Here is a 12,468-nt window from a genome sequence, read left to right on the forward strand (position 1 = left end):
TTAACCCCCCAATTCACTCTGCTCCCATCAATCCCCGTTCTCAATCGACCCAATTAATTAAGCCCGCCCCCTAATTCCCTTATATCAATTGGCAAAATATATATAATCTGATCTAATGGTAAACTTGAATATAATCCCCCCCATGGCTGTGCCATGGCTATAAACAACACACGACCGTGCACAAACACACGAACAACACACACGCCCTTTCATTTTTTCAAATATGTAGGCAATTTTTCTCCCCAACCAGAGTTGAATAAATAATTTAAAAAGGAGGGCGGCGGCGGTAACAAGGGCAGCGGCAGCAGCGAGGGCGGCTGTGAGAGTGGGGGCTGTGAGAGAGGTTGCAGAGCAGAGCCGTGAGAGGTGGGAAGAGCAGGAAGGTGAGAGCGGCAGTGGTGATAGCGGAACCGCAAGAGTGGTGGAGAGAGTAGCGGAAAGAGCAGGGCGGCAAGTGTAGTTGCAGTGGGGAGAGTGGGGCCACGAGAGTGCTGGAGAGAGCGGGGTGGTGAGAGCAGCTGTGGCAGCGGGGAGAGCAGGGGGGCGAGAGTGCTGGGGAAAGTGGGGTGGTGGCGACAGCCAGAGTGGGGCAGTAAAAGGAGGGGCCATACAGACGGAAGCGGGGTTTGGCTGGAGCAGCTGGGCTGCTCTGCCTCGGCCCTCGCTCCAAGGCTGTCTCCCCTGCAAGAAGCAGTCTCGGAGGAGAGCTCACATTGGCATGCCATCCAGCCGTTTTCAGCTTCCCGCATCTGCAACTTAAGAAGCTGAGAGCAGCAGGGCGGGTTGGGGAGTGCCCACCGACACCCTATAGGCACCGGGAGGGTGGGGGGGGGAGAGACAGGAGGCTTGTGGTGATGAAGGACAGTAACACAGGCGAGAAGGGGGAAAGCTCCCATCTCTCTCACCCCCATCTCTCTGCTCTTTCTCCTTCCCACACTCTCTGCAAGAGAAACCTTCTCCCCCCATTCTTTTTAGCATAACGTTCAACATTCCCCATGGACTTTATTATCTTCTGTTTCTACAAGTGCTACAAGCGCTCTCTGAAGTCAGTTTACTGCCATTTGCTGGCATGCTGCAGTAGCAAGTTTGCGGCAACTGGCGATTCTCAAACCTTATGGAAAACAAAACGTTTCAAGCACTGGCGGCAACACAGGCAGCCAGTCAGCATGCTGCTTTAAAGCAAGCATATAAAACAATGCAGCCTGTATGGTTGTTGACAATTGGTCACGTTGTATCAAAACCACGCCTCCAATGGGAAAAAACCCAGGAGGTGGAGATTTCAGTGAGGAAGCACTGAAGTGTGACAAGAAGAGCGACGGGGTAATGTTAGTGCAGAAACTAATCCCAGGGATGTACTGGGTGGGGAGGCTGTGGTGCAGAAATAAATCATCTGAGTCGGGGGGGGGGGGGGGGAAACAGATCCGGCTGAACACCGACACAAGCGTGTAGTGCAGAATCAGCCATAGTGCTTATGTAGGTCCAGAAAGCCTCTCCAAATCACTGCAGTGATTGTTGCAATGATGCTACTTACCGACTTGTTTTGACTTGGAAAAAAAATAAATCTCCATTTGTTCTTTCTTCTGCTTAGTCTTTGCTGAATTCAAGAATTGTTATTTTCTTGCAATTTTCTGTTTTCTTGTGCTGAAAATTTCCCATTAAATGTATGGGATTATAACTGTGTATTGATCAAAAAGAGAGTAAAGTGGCAGAAAGAAAAACAGGTGGTGGAGCTCATTCGCATAACTCATTAGCATATGCCCCCCCTCCAGCCAAAAGCAACCCAGATGCAAGAAAGGAGATTCAGCCAGCCCAAGCAGGCCTCGCTCACCTGGGGCTCTCCTTGGCTGCCGCCCCTCCCCCCACAGTCAAAAGGCCAGCAAGACATCTGCCCCCCAAAATCACATAAGAACTGGGGAAAGGGTGGCAGGGGCTTCTCCTGGGGTTAATGAGAGCTGCTGGGGGTGTGGCAAAGCTCCTGGTGGCTGTCTGTCTGTTTAGAGATTGTTATGCTGCTGCACCTACCATTCAATGGACAAGATAGGTAGGTGGGGAGGAGGGGGAACCCTCAGAAAGGTTCAGGAGCTGTGCTCCTGTGAGCGCCTGCTGAATTCAAGGCCTGCTGCTTGACAACACACAATCAACAAACAGCAAAGAATCAGAATGAAAGAGTTTTTAACAGTTCTGAGAGGTTGGAGGTATTGTATTATCGTACCGAATTATGAAGTCAGATTAGTGATATTGATGATAGTAATAAATAATAAAGGGGATTTGATCTGGAATCTGAACATTTCCTTGTGGAATGCACAGCTCCTAACGTATTGAGTTCTTCAGCATAGTCTGGCTTTGGCTTCCACAAATTATAGGGTTGCCAGGTCCTTTCTGGCAATGGATGGGGGGGGGGATAGGGGGTAGGGTGGCCATATCCAGGATAGGAGACTTCTGGAGATTTGGGGATGGAGCCTGGGGAAGACAGGAACCTCGGGGGAGGGTACAATGTCATTGGGTCCACCCTCCAAAGCATCCATTTTCTCCAGGGGAACTGATCTCTGTAGTCGAGATGAGCTGTAATTCCAGGGGATCCCCAGGTCCCATCTGGAGGCTGGCATCCCTACCTAAATACTTTCAGGATCTTGCTGGTTGGTAACTTTCTTTTATTTGTTGTCCTGGTAGTCCCTTGTTTTGTGAAACTGGCTCTTCTGAAGAAGCAACTCTGCTAGCCAATCAGGTCATGCTTGCCATGCTAATTCTTATACAAACTCTGAATCCATGGCTTTTTAAAATGGATTGTCTTTCTGCAAAATCTTACAATAAAAGTGACCATCTGAACCTAGAGTAATGCTCCCCCAAGTGGTCTGTTAGAGAAAGACACTTTCAGACAGCTGATCCAGGTGGATAATCATGCCTATAACTGTAAAATAAAACATGAGTCCAGTGGTATCTTAAACCTTTGCATTTTAGGCCACACATCCCGGATGTAACCAATCCTCCTGGAACTTACAGTAGGCCCTGTACTTTATAAGATCTTGGAGGATTGGCTACTTCAGAGTGTGTGTGGCCTAGTATGCAAAGGAGTTCCTGTTACAAAAAAAAAGTCCTAACAATTTCTTTGATGCAGCCTTTTGTAGTGCAGTTTAGGAGTTGAGATGGCTGGCAAGATTAAGATCTGGAGACCCAGATTTGAATTCCCTGGGTGCCGTTGGCCGGTCATTTTCTCTCAGCCTATCTTACCTCACATAGTTGTTGTTGGGAGGTTAAAATGAAGAAGGGAAGAAGACTGTGGGCAAAAATCAGGGCATACATATCTTAATAAAATGGAGAAATAAAGCTGTAATTGTACTTCTTGTAGAGTTGCCAGCTCTGGCTAGGAAATTCCTGAAGATTTTGGGGGTGATGGGGGTGAGTGGAACCTGGGGAAGGTGGGGGTTGGGGATGGAGGGACTTCACCAGGATATAATGCCATAGAGATCGATTTCCAAAGCAGCCATTTTATCCAGAGGAACTGATCTCTGTCACCTGGAGACCAGTTATGGGTCTAGGAGATCTCCAGCCACCACCTGTAGGTTGGCAACTCCAACTTCCAGTGAGGTATTCTGGATCCTCATGTCCCTTTGTGCCTTCTCAATTGTCCTAAAAGCTTCGGTATGAAGAATACAGACTTAAAATGGTTAGGAAATGGACACCAGTATGTGTCACCTCTGTTCCCTGGGCGGTGGTTGAATTACAATTTATAGCAGTTGATTTTTTTGCTAAGTTAAACAGCTGGCCCTGAACACTAAAATTTGAAAGAGGAAAATCCAGCCAAAGGAGGATGCTGCCTGGTGCCAACCTCCTCAGCATGAGTGAAAGGAGGAGGTAGTTTGGATGGGTTTCTGCGGAGACAACTGTGACTCAATGGCTCCCTTCAAGCTAGGAAACTTGAGGTGTATTTTCTTGTTGGGATTTTTCATTCCTCCTGCTATCTTCATATTCCATCTCAAAAAGGGCACTATTTTGGGGGCAAAACCACTTCTTTTTCTTTTTTCCAACCAAGAATAGGGCAGAGGCTCATAATTAGCCCAGGGTTGTGGTCTTGAAGGCTGCTTGCACAATTTAGGCTGTATGAACAGAAACTGGAATTTTCCCATCTGGCATAAACTTGTGCCTGGTATCTGTAGGGCTCTTGAGCCAGAAGTGTATGAGCGCACCCTCTGGAATGAAAATAGATTCTCTCCCAATGGACTGTGGGGGTGGAGGAAAACAGCTGAAAATAGGAGCATTTGATAGAAAGTTGAGAAGCAAACAGGTTGATTGGAAACGAAATGGTACTTGTAGAGAACTTTTAACAGAGATGGTCATGTACAGGGTTGCCAATTCTGACTTTGGAAATTCTTAGGGAGTTTGGCAGGGGAAGGTGTTTGAGGAGAGGAGGGTGCTCAGTGGAAGTGTGATGCCAGCCGGAAGCCACCTTTTCCTCCCGGAAGTCTGGAAATCACTTGTAGTCCTGGCAGAACTCCAGACCCCTGCTGGAGGTTACCTGCATGCAACCTTCAGCAGTACCTCAAAGTCCAAAGATTTCACCTTAACTGTGTATACACACACACACACACATATACATATGGCTTGGTATGTGTATTTTTAAAAGGCAGTCATGAGGCCACAAACACCATATGTAAGTGTTCCTCAGTGTCACCCCCTTGAAATAAATTGGCTTCTGGTGCTGCTATGAGAGAAAGAGCAATGGGGTAAAGGTTGGGTTGCCACCTACAGGTTAGGCAATGCCTTGAGATTTTGGAGGTGGAGCTTGAAGAGGGCAGGATTTGGGGACCTCAACAGGGTACAATGCGACAGAGTCCATCCACTGAAGCAGGAGATTTCCAGGCCCCACACAGGGTTGCCAAGTCCCCACTGGGGACTATGGTACCATAGAGTTTCCCTCCCAAATTGCTAGAGTGTCCCCGCATGGAACCATAGAGTTTTCTGCGATTTCCTAGAACGTCCCTGCATGTCATGCCCAATGCAACAAGTCACATCCAGGTGATATCATTGTGCTGCGTGCTGACAGGACTCTTTGGGGGCCTCTTCCTGGCCAGTGGGTTCTCACTTGCCTCTGGTGGGAACTTGGTAGCCCTAGACCCACCTGGTGGTTGGCAACCCTATATAATGCAGGATAAGGTTTTTCTCTCTCCCCACACCCAACACAAGTTTTATTCAAAAACTAATAGCTGGCTCTGTTTAGCCTGATCTTGTCAGCAAGGCTGGCCCTAGTTAGTACTCGGCTGGGAGACCACAAGGTCACTGCACAGAGGCAGGCAATGGCAAACCACCTCTCGTCATCTCTTGCCTTGAAAAGCCCACAAGGGTCACCTCAGTCAGCTGTGAATTGATGGCACTGTCCACCACCGATAAGTTTGAAGCCCCACAAGGTACAGGGTTTAACCTGAGTGCTCTCTGTTTAGAAAGACGGGTCTGCTGTGGCGTAAAAGGCATTTCCTGTGAACTTGCTTCTGGGGAATGGTGAAGAGGAAGATGAGAAATGGGACATAGGCAGAATGCAAGCTAGTTGCTCCTTCTGGGTGCTCTGGGACTGGCCACTCACTAATGCTAGTCTTGCCACTGTGGTATTGGAACTCATTCATCCATCAGAGCTATTCTGGTTAGTTGAGGGGAAGTGGCTTAGCGGTAGAATACCTGCTTTGCTCAAAAAAAGGTCTGGTATTCAGTCTCTGGCATCTCCAGTTAAATGATCAGGTAACTAGTTGATGTGAAAGATCTCTGCCTGAGACCCTGGAGAGCTGCTGCCAGCCAGGGAATAAGGCTGTTGGTGGTGATTTGCAAAAAATACTTTGAGATATTTTACCACTTTTTAAAATTAAAAAGAAAATCCCCTTGAAATGTCTTGCTGCATTTGATTAGACCAGGGGTGGGAAAACTGCGGCTCTTTCACACATATTGTGTGGCTCTTGAAGACCCCACCACCCCATCAGCTGATTTGGAGAAGGCATTTCTCTCTTTAAAACACTTCTCTATGCTGGCAGTTTGGAGAATGCATTTAAAGTTTAAGTTGCTTTCTTTCCACCTCTTTCCTCCCCCATCTATCTTCCTTCCTTCCTTCCTTCCTTCCTTCCTTCCTTCCTTCCTTCCTTCCTTCCTTCCTTCCTTCCTTCCTTCCTTCCTTCCTTCCTTCCTTCCTTCCTTCCTTCCTTCCTTCCTTCCTTCCTTCCTTCCTTCCTTCCTTCCTTCCTTCCTTCCTTCCTCTCTCAAATATCTGACATATATTCTATGTGACTCTTATGTTAAGCAAGTTTGGTAACCCCGGGATTAGACTATAGGTGACAATCAGTGACACTAAGAGTGTGGACAGTTCCCTTCTCCTCCAGGAAACAATAGATCCACTGGATTTTTTTTTAAAAAAACCACAACTGCTCTTTAATGCTCCACAAATGACCAGAACCCCTTCAGTGCAGCTTCAGTTTTAATTTAGATGGCATCTGTTCTTCACCTTCACTCCAGAGAGTTTTTAAAGGTGTGGAAATGGGGGTGGGTGGGGGAAGGGAGGTGCCAATTTTCTCTTCCAAAGCAAAAAAAAAAGGCTATGCAAAACACATTCTCAGGCTGCTAAGGAGGGGGAAAAAGGTAGCTGGCAAGTAGGACCACACAGCCGGTTCACGTTCAGTTTTCAGCTGGTTACAGAGTTTCATCATGTGTCAGTCCCACACAGTCACAGCGACACCTCAGATTTGGTGAATGATTTGTCATGACAACTGCAGCGAATTCCTGCATTGTTTGGGGGATCCTCTGTCATCCGCAAATTTGGTGAATGGTTTAGGAGCTTGTGTACGAGAGCAAAATGTACATAATGATAGCCCAGGGATGGATTCTCCCAAGAACTTCTGCTGAAAACTTTGAGCAGAAACAAGGTAAGAAGCAAATCAGATATATCTCTTTGTGTCTTTGACTCTCTGTGTCCCTACCCAGAGGTGTACAATTGTCTGCAGGAACACATACAAACACAACACATTGGCCGTGACACACTGAATGGTCTCCTTTGGAATCTTTTATTAACGTATAGAAAATGCATTAAAAAAGGAACTATACAGAGGCTAAGAGCAATCAGGACTAAAAATACTAGTTAACAATGGTTAACAAGCGTATATCCCATTTCTCTGAGCTACGGTTCCATTACGGGATCATTGGGAGGGCGGTTGCTTTCCTGCCCCCTATCTCCCTTTATTCAGTTTTGACTTGGTAAGGTTTAGTTCATCAGAGTCTCTCTGAGGGAGCTTATCACTTTATTAATGTCTTCTATTAAATAATCAGCACAGTTCCAGAATAATGCATGAGGGGGAGATGGCCACATTTTAAAACATCTTTTTGAAGACATTCTTGTGAAAAAAAGAAAACAGTGACACCAGCCAAAAGGCTGGCCATTTTATGCAATTTTATCTTCTCAGCAGCATCTGTCTCTCATTTTTTTCTCTCTCTCTGCTTCATCCCAACCTACCCCGTCTTTCCTTGTCGATGCAGCAATTTCTGAACTGATGTAGCGTTCAGCCAGCCTTCAGGCAGTATTATTGGAGTGCCACAGGCACTGTGGATCGAAGTATTAATGAAAATAGTCAACAAAGCACCCGGTCACGTCCCTGGACAAGAAAAAGAAGGGAAAAGTGCCCCAGGCAGGGACATAAAAAACAGGAAGGAGGATGGATGTGTGTGTGGGGGGGCAGGGCTGTGGCTCAGTGGTAGAGCGTCTGCTTTGCATGCAGAAGGTCCTAGGTTTGGTTCCTGACAGCTCCAGTTAAAAGAGTCAGGCAGTAGACGATGTGAAAGACCACAACCTGAGACCCTGGGGAGCCACTGCCTGTCAGAGCGGACAACACTGACTGCATAGATCAGCGGTACGGCTCAGGATAAGGCAGCTTTGTGTGTGTGTGTGTGTGTGTGAGTGCGTGCATGCACACGCTGTTCTGAGCATGCCTGGTAAGCTCCAGCATCACAGTGGTTTTTCACAGAGAGATCCCCTTCTGCTTGGAAAGGGAGTCTTCTGTTTTAAAAAAATCTGGGTCCCCTTCTGACCTTTCAGGGAGCTGGGAGATGTAGAATAGAAAAGAGCATTCTTGCAGTGGACCAGCATAGTAGGCACCATCACCAAGTCACTTCTCACTTTGGATTTGTTAATCCAGGCCAATGGCCACTCCCTGCCTGAGTAGTCAGCAAGGGACACAATGCAGAGTGTCCCTTGTGCTCCATGCCTTGGGGCAGCTTGACAACTGCTCCATGCAACATACTGCAAACCCCAATTGTTAGTGCCTCTTTCTTTCAAAAGCAGGCTAGCGTGCCGCAGTGCCACTGTTGCGAAGAAAGATCCCAAAGCCTTTCTGTCCAAATGGAGCCCTCATGTTGGGCCCACACAGTTGATTAGATAAAATTCACTTTACACATAAACATGGGCTAAGAATGTGTGCTTGCCTGTCAACTGCACTGGTTTGAGCATATAAAAGGATGGGGAAAGGGCTTTAAGGGCAACTGGAAAGTTTTGACATGAGGGGGATATACATTTTTTTTAGCATGCTAGTGTATTGACTGCATTTAGTGGGGACAAATTCTAGCCAATAGCCACATTATTTTAAAAGCCATGTGGCATCTTTGTTCTGACCTGGATGGGTCAGGCTAGCCCAGTCTCATCTGATCTTGTAAACTAAGCAGGGTCAGCCTGGTTAGTACTTGGATGAGAGACCACCAAAGAAGTCTGCTCAGAGGCAGGAAATGGCAAACCACCTCTAAACATCTCTTGCCTTGAAAACCTCATGGGATTGCCATAAGTTGGCTCTGACTTATAAGACGGTCCCTTTCAAAACATTGGAAGAACCGCACAATGCCCTCAGTCAATGCCTGGAGAATCTGGCTCTGGAACTATTTTATACTTGGGCAAATATCCTCTTACAGTTCTCCAACACACACACACACAAATCCCAAGAAGCCTTTATGCAGCAGTTTCCTATTGTTACATACCTCTCTGACCTTGACATTTTGCCAAAAACCCCCCAATTTTATCATACTCTGATTTTTTCTAAAAGCAGTGACATTCCGTTACTGCATTTTGCCTTTATTGTGTATATTTTTGTTTGTTTGTCCCCCCCCCCTTTCCCCTTCACCCTCCTTTTCTGGGTAGTTCACCCTATGCATTCCATGCATTCTACAAGCTGAGCCTCTTTCGAAGGTGTCAGTCTGTATTCTCTATGTAGGGAGTTTATTTTGCAGCTTTATGTTGATCATATTGTATCTACTTCTTGAGCTTTGCCTGTCTGACTCTGATCCTAAGATAATGGTATAGATGTGTTGTTATAGGTTTTTGTCTGGGGGTGGGGTGGATTTAAAGGGTTAAGATTTTGTGAATATTTGACTGCACTTGTATATCATTTTTTTAAAAAAAGTTTAATTTAAAAAGAGAATGAAAAAAAAAAGACGGTACCTTCCCACCACCATGCCAACTTAAAGGGTAACACATTCACTTTGCCATCAGCATTCTTAAAGAGCCTAGCTTGTGTACCACACAGAAGATCCTGGCCCAGGATGCAAAGGCCCATGTCCAATCTACCACACATACAAAGCATCTTTTCCACCTCCCCCTTCCAACAGAAGGACCCTTTCTGGAGTGGCATTTCATGAATCTGCTCTCCTGCTCCCTATGCACATACAGAAGTAGTTTGCTGGTGTTTCCTAATGGAGTCAGCTGTTCACCTAATAGACAAATTCCTGCACAATAATGGCAGCAACTATTCGCTAATACAAGCAGCAGCCTCTGCTATTGTTTTGCAGGTACTCCTTGCTGCATTCAGAGTAATGCTTGAGCTAATGACCAATTTGCAGGTGTTGGTCACTACAGTGGAAACGAACAGGAGGAGAGCGCAATTACAGATACAGGAGTGTTTGGGTGACTTGTATGACTCATTACTTATGCTCATGGACAGGAAAGAAAGGAGAGCTACTTGAAAATGCTGCACAACGTCCTCTTGTAAATGACAAATTTAGTTCTTGTCTTCTTGGCGTAATGCCATTCTAGTGCCTATTTCTGACATTAGTCACAGAACTCCACATAATTTTTAAAAATGTGGTCGATTTCACCCCTGGAACTCAGATCTAAAGTCCTACTGACAGAGGAAAAAAGAGCTGAATTTGTTATACATGAAATACCGCGAGTCCACGAGTGCGTTCATGATTATAATTGAACTCCAAATAAATGGTTTTTTTCTGGGTACACAATTCTATGAGAACATTGTATATTGACTTCTTGATATTGATTTTTTGAGAAGTTTTTACATTTTTTAATATTTTCAAGTAGCTTTCATTCTCCTCCCCCCCTAGTTTGCAGTCTGGGTACTTCCTCCCTGCCCATTCCATGCCTGTTGTTCTACACCCCTTCCCTCATCTGTATACAAAGTGAGATGTTATCTCAGCTGTACAGCTGTTTCCAGCCTACATTTCCCAAGATAACAGGACTGTGGAGACAGGCATTAGTAGGGTAGAATGGCCATTAGTGGTGTTGCGGGGCGGGGGTGGGGGGAAGGTGATGCTTAATGTTCTACAGATTCTCTCTTGTACGTGTCTCCTTGGCTGTTTCCTCTTTACTGCTTGCTTCTGATTTTGGAGTCTTAATTACAAAAAGCAGGGCTTTTTTAATAGCAGGAACTCCTTTGCATATTAGGCCACACCCCCAATGTAGCCAATCCTCCAAGAGCTTACAGGGCTCTTAGTACAGGGCCTACTGTAAGCTCCAGGAGGGTTGGCTACATCAGGGAGTGTGGCCTAATATGCAAAGGAGTTCCTGCTACAAAAAAAGCCCTGATAAAAAGATGGCTGGGGAAGCAGCTGGCAGGACAGATCCAGTTGGCAGGGGGAAAGTTAAGCATCCCTTTCCACCCTCTGCATTCCCTACTTTGCAGTAGGGAGAGCAGTTGGGGTCAGCACCTCATGATTCCCTTGAAGTGCCCCGTTCTGCCTGGTGATCACATACCCATGAGAGCAGGAGACGTCACTTTACATGCAGTCTCTTCAAGGCAACAGATTTATTCTTATTTCCATCCCAGCCAGGCAACTAGCATTTCAAAATTCTCTGGGATTGTAGGCATAAGGCAGAATAATCCCTTATCTCATGAGAAGGGAACAGTTTTCCTATTAAGAGTTGCAGAGTACAGCAATCCCCAACCTTTTTGGCACCAGGGACCAGTTTTGTGGTAGACAATTTTCCATGGACGGGGTGGGGGGATGGTGTGGTAGTTAAGTGTGCAGACTCTTATCGAGGAGAACTGGGTTTGATTTCCCACTCCTCCACTTGCAGCTGCTGGAAAGGCCTTGGGTCAGCCATAGTTCTTGCAGAGTTGTCCTTGAAAGGGCAGCTTCTGGGAAGAGCTCTCTCAGCCCCATCCACCTCACAGGGTGTCTGTTGTGGGAGAGACAGATAAAGGAGATTGTGAGCTGCTCTGAGACTCTGAAATTTGGAGTGGAGGGCAGGATATAAATCCAATGTTGTCTTTTTCTTCTTATTATTATTACTACATTGTAATATATAATGAAATAATTGTACAACTCATGGCCTGGTTGCTAACAGGCCACAGACCAGTACCGGTCCATGGCCTGGGGGTTGGGGACCCCTGCATTAAAGGATTCCTATGGACTAAGAAGGAGAGTGAGGCACTCCCTGTACCATCCTAGGCAAAGCAACACCTTCTGAGCTCCTTGACTTCAATGGCCAAAGGGTGTCTCTTGGCTGGTGATGGTCTGGCCATGGTTGAAAACAGAAGGAAGATATTGCCAACTTTGGTTCCATCCACTGTGTTTTTTGGATTTCTCCACAAGGTGGTGGTTTTGCGCTGTTCTAAACTCAAATCTTACATTTTCCTTTTATTAAAAAAAGAACCTCTATGTATGTGTGTGGCTTTTTAATGGCCAGCATTAGTCATCATTACCGTTAACGCTGTTGTTAAACAGTGAAGGAAACTCATTGCTACATCAGAGAATGTGGGGAAATATTCAAGCTCTTTCAATATTCAAGCTGCCTTTCGGTCCTGTCACAGCTCACTTTAGGGGGCCTTTATTCTGCAGGAACAGCTTTGGGAAATTTTTAAAGAAATCCTGTCCCTTCGACTTCTAATCGCTGCACACATTTATGCATTCTGCTCAAATTCGGTCAGAACTTTCTCTTCCTAATTGGGGGTGGCCCACTTTGAAATCAGGGCCTTCAGGGTAAACCACTTATCAATAGGAACAAATTGTTTGCTTGTGTGTAGAGGGGGACATTATGCAGTCATTTGCAGAGCGTTTTCTGGGAGATGTACTCTCCAGGGTGTGTGTGTGACCTGCTGGAATGGCACAGACACAAACTATTGGCAAGCGCTTTTGGGAAGAGTCAGTTCAGAGAAGCCATTATTCACATAGGGTTTTCAGCCTGCAAGAGACTGACCTTCCACAGATAGAATTCTAGTTAATATTAAT

General features: G+C 46.1%; 1 non-coding gene across 1 annotated transcript; it reads left to right on the forward strand.

Moving 5' to 3' along the window:
* The first annotated feature begins 7,701 nt into the window (after positions 1–7,701).
* On the forward strand, positions 7,702–7,773 carry TRNAA-UGC (transfer RNA alanine (anticodon UGC)). The gene has a single exon. It is a non-coding gene; the product is annotated as a tRNA-Ala (tRNA).
* Positions 7,774–12,468: the final 4,695 nt, after the last annotated feature.

The sequence above is a fragment of the Heteronotia binoei genome, chromosome 2, assembly GCF_032191835.1.
Source record: "Heteronotia binoei isolate CCM8104 ecotype False Entrance Well chromosome 2, APGP_CSIRO_Hbin_v1, whole genome shotgun sequence".
Lineage (NCBI taxonomy): Eukaryota > Metazoa > Chordata > Lepidosauria > Squamata > Gekkonidae > Heteronotia > Heteronotia binoei.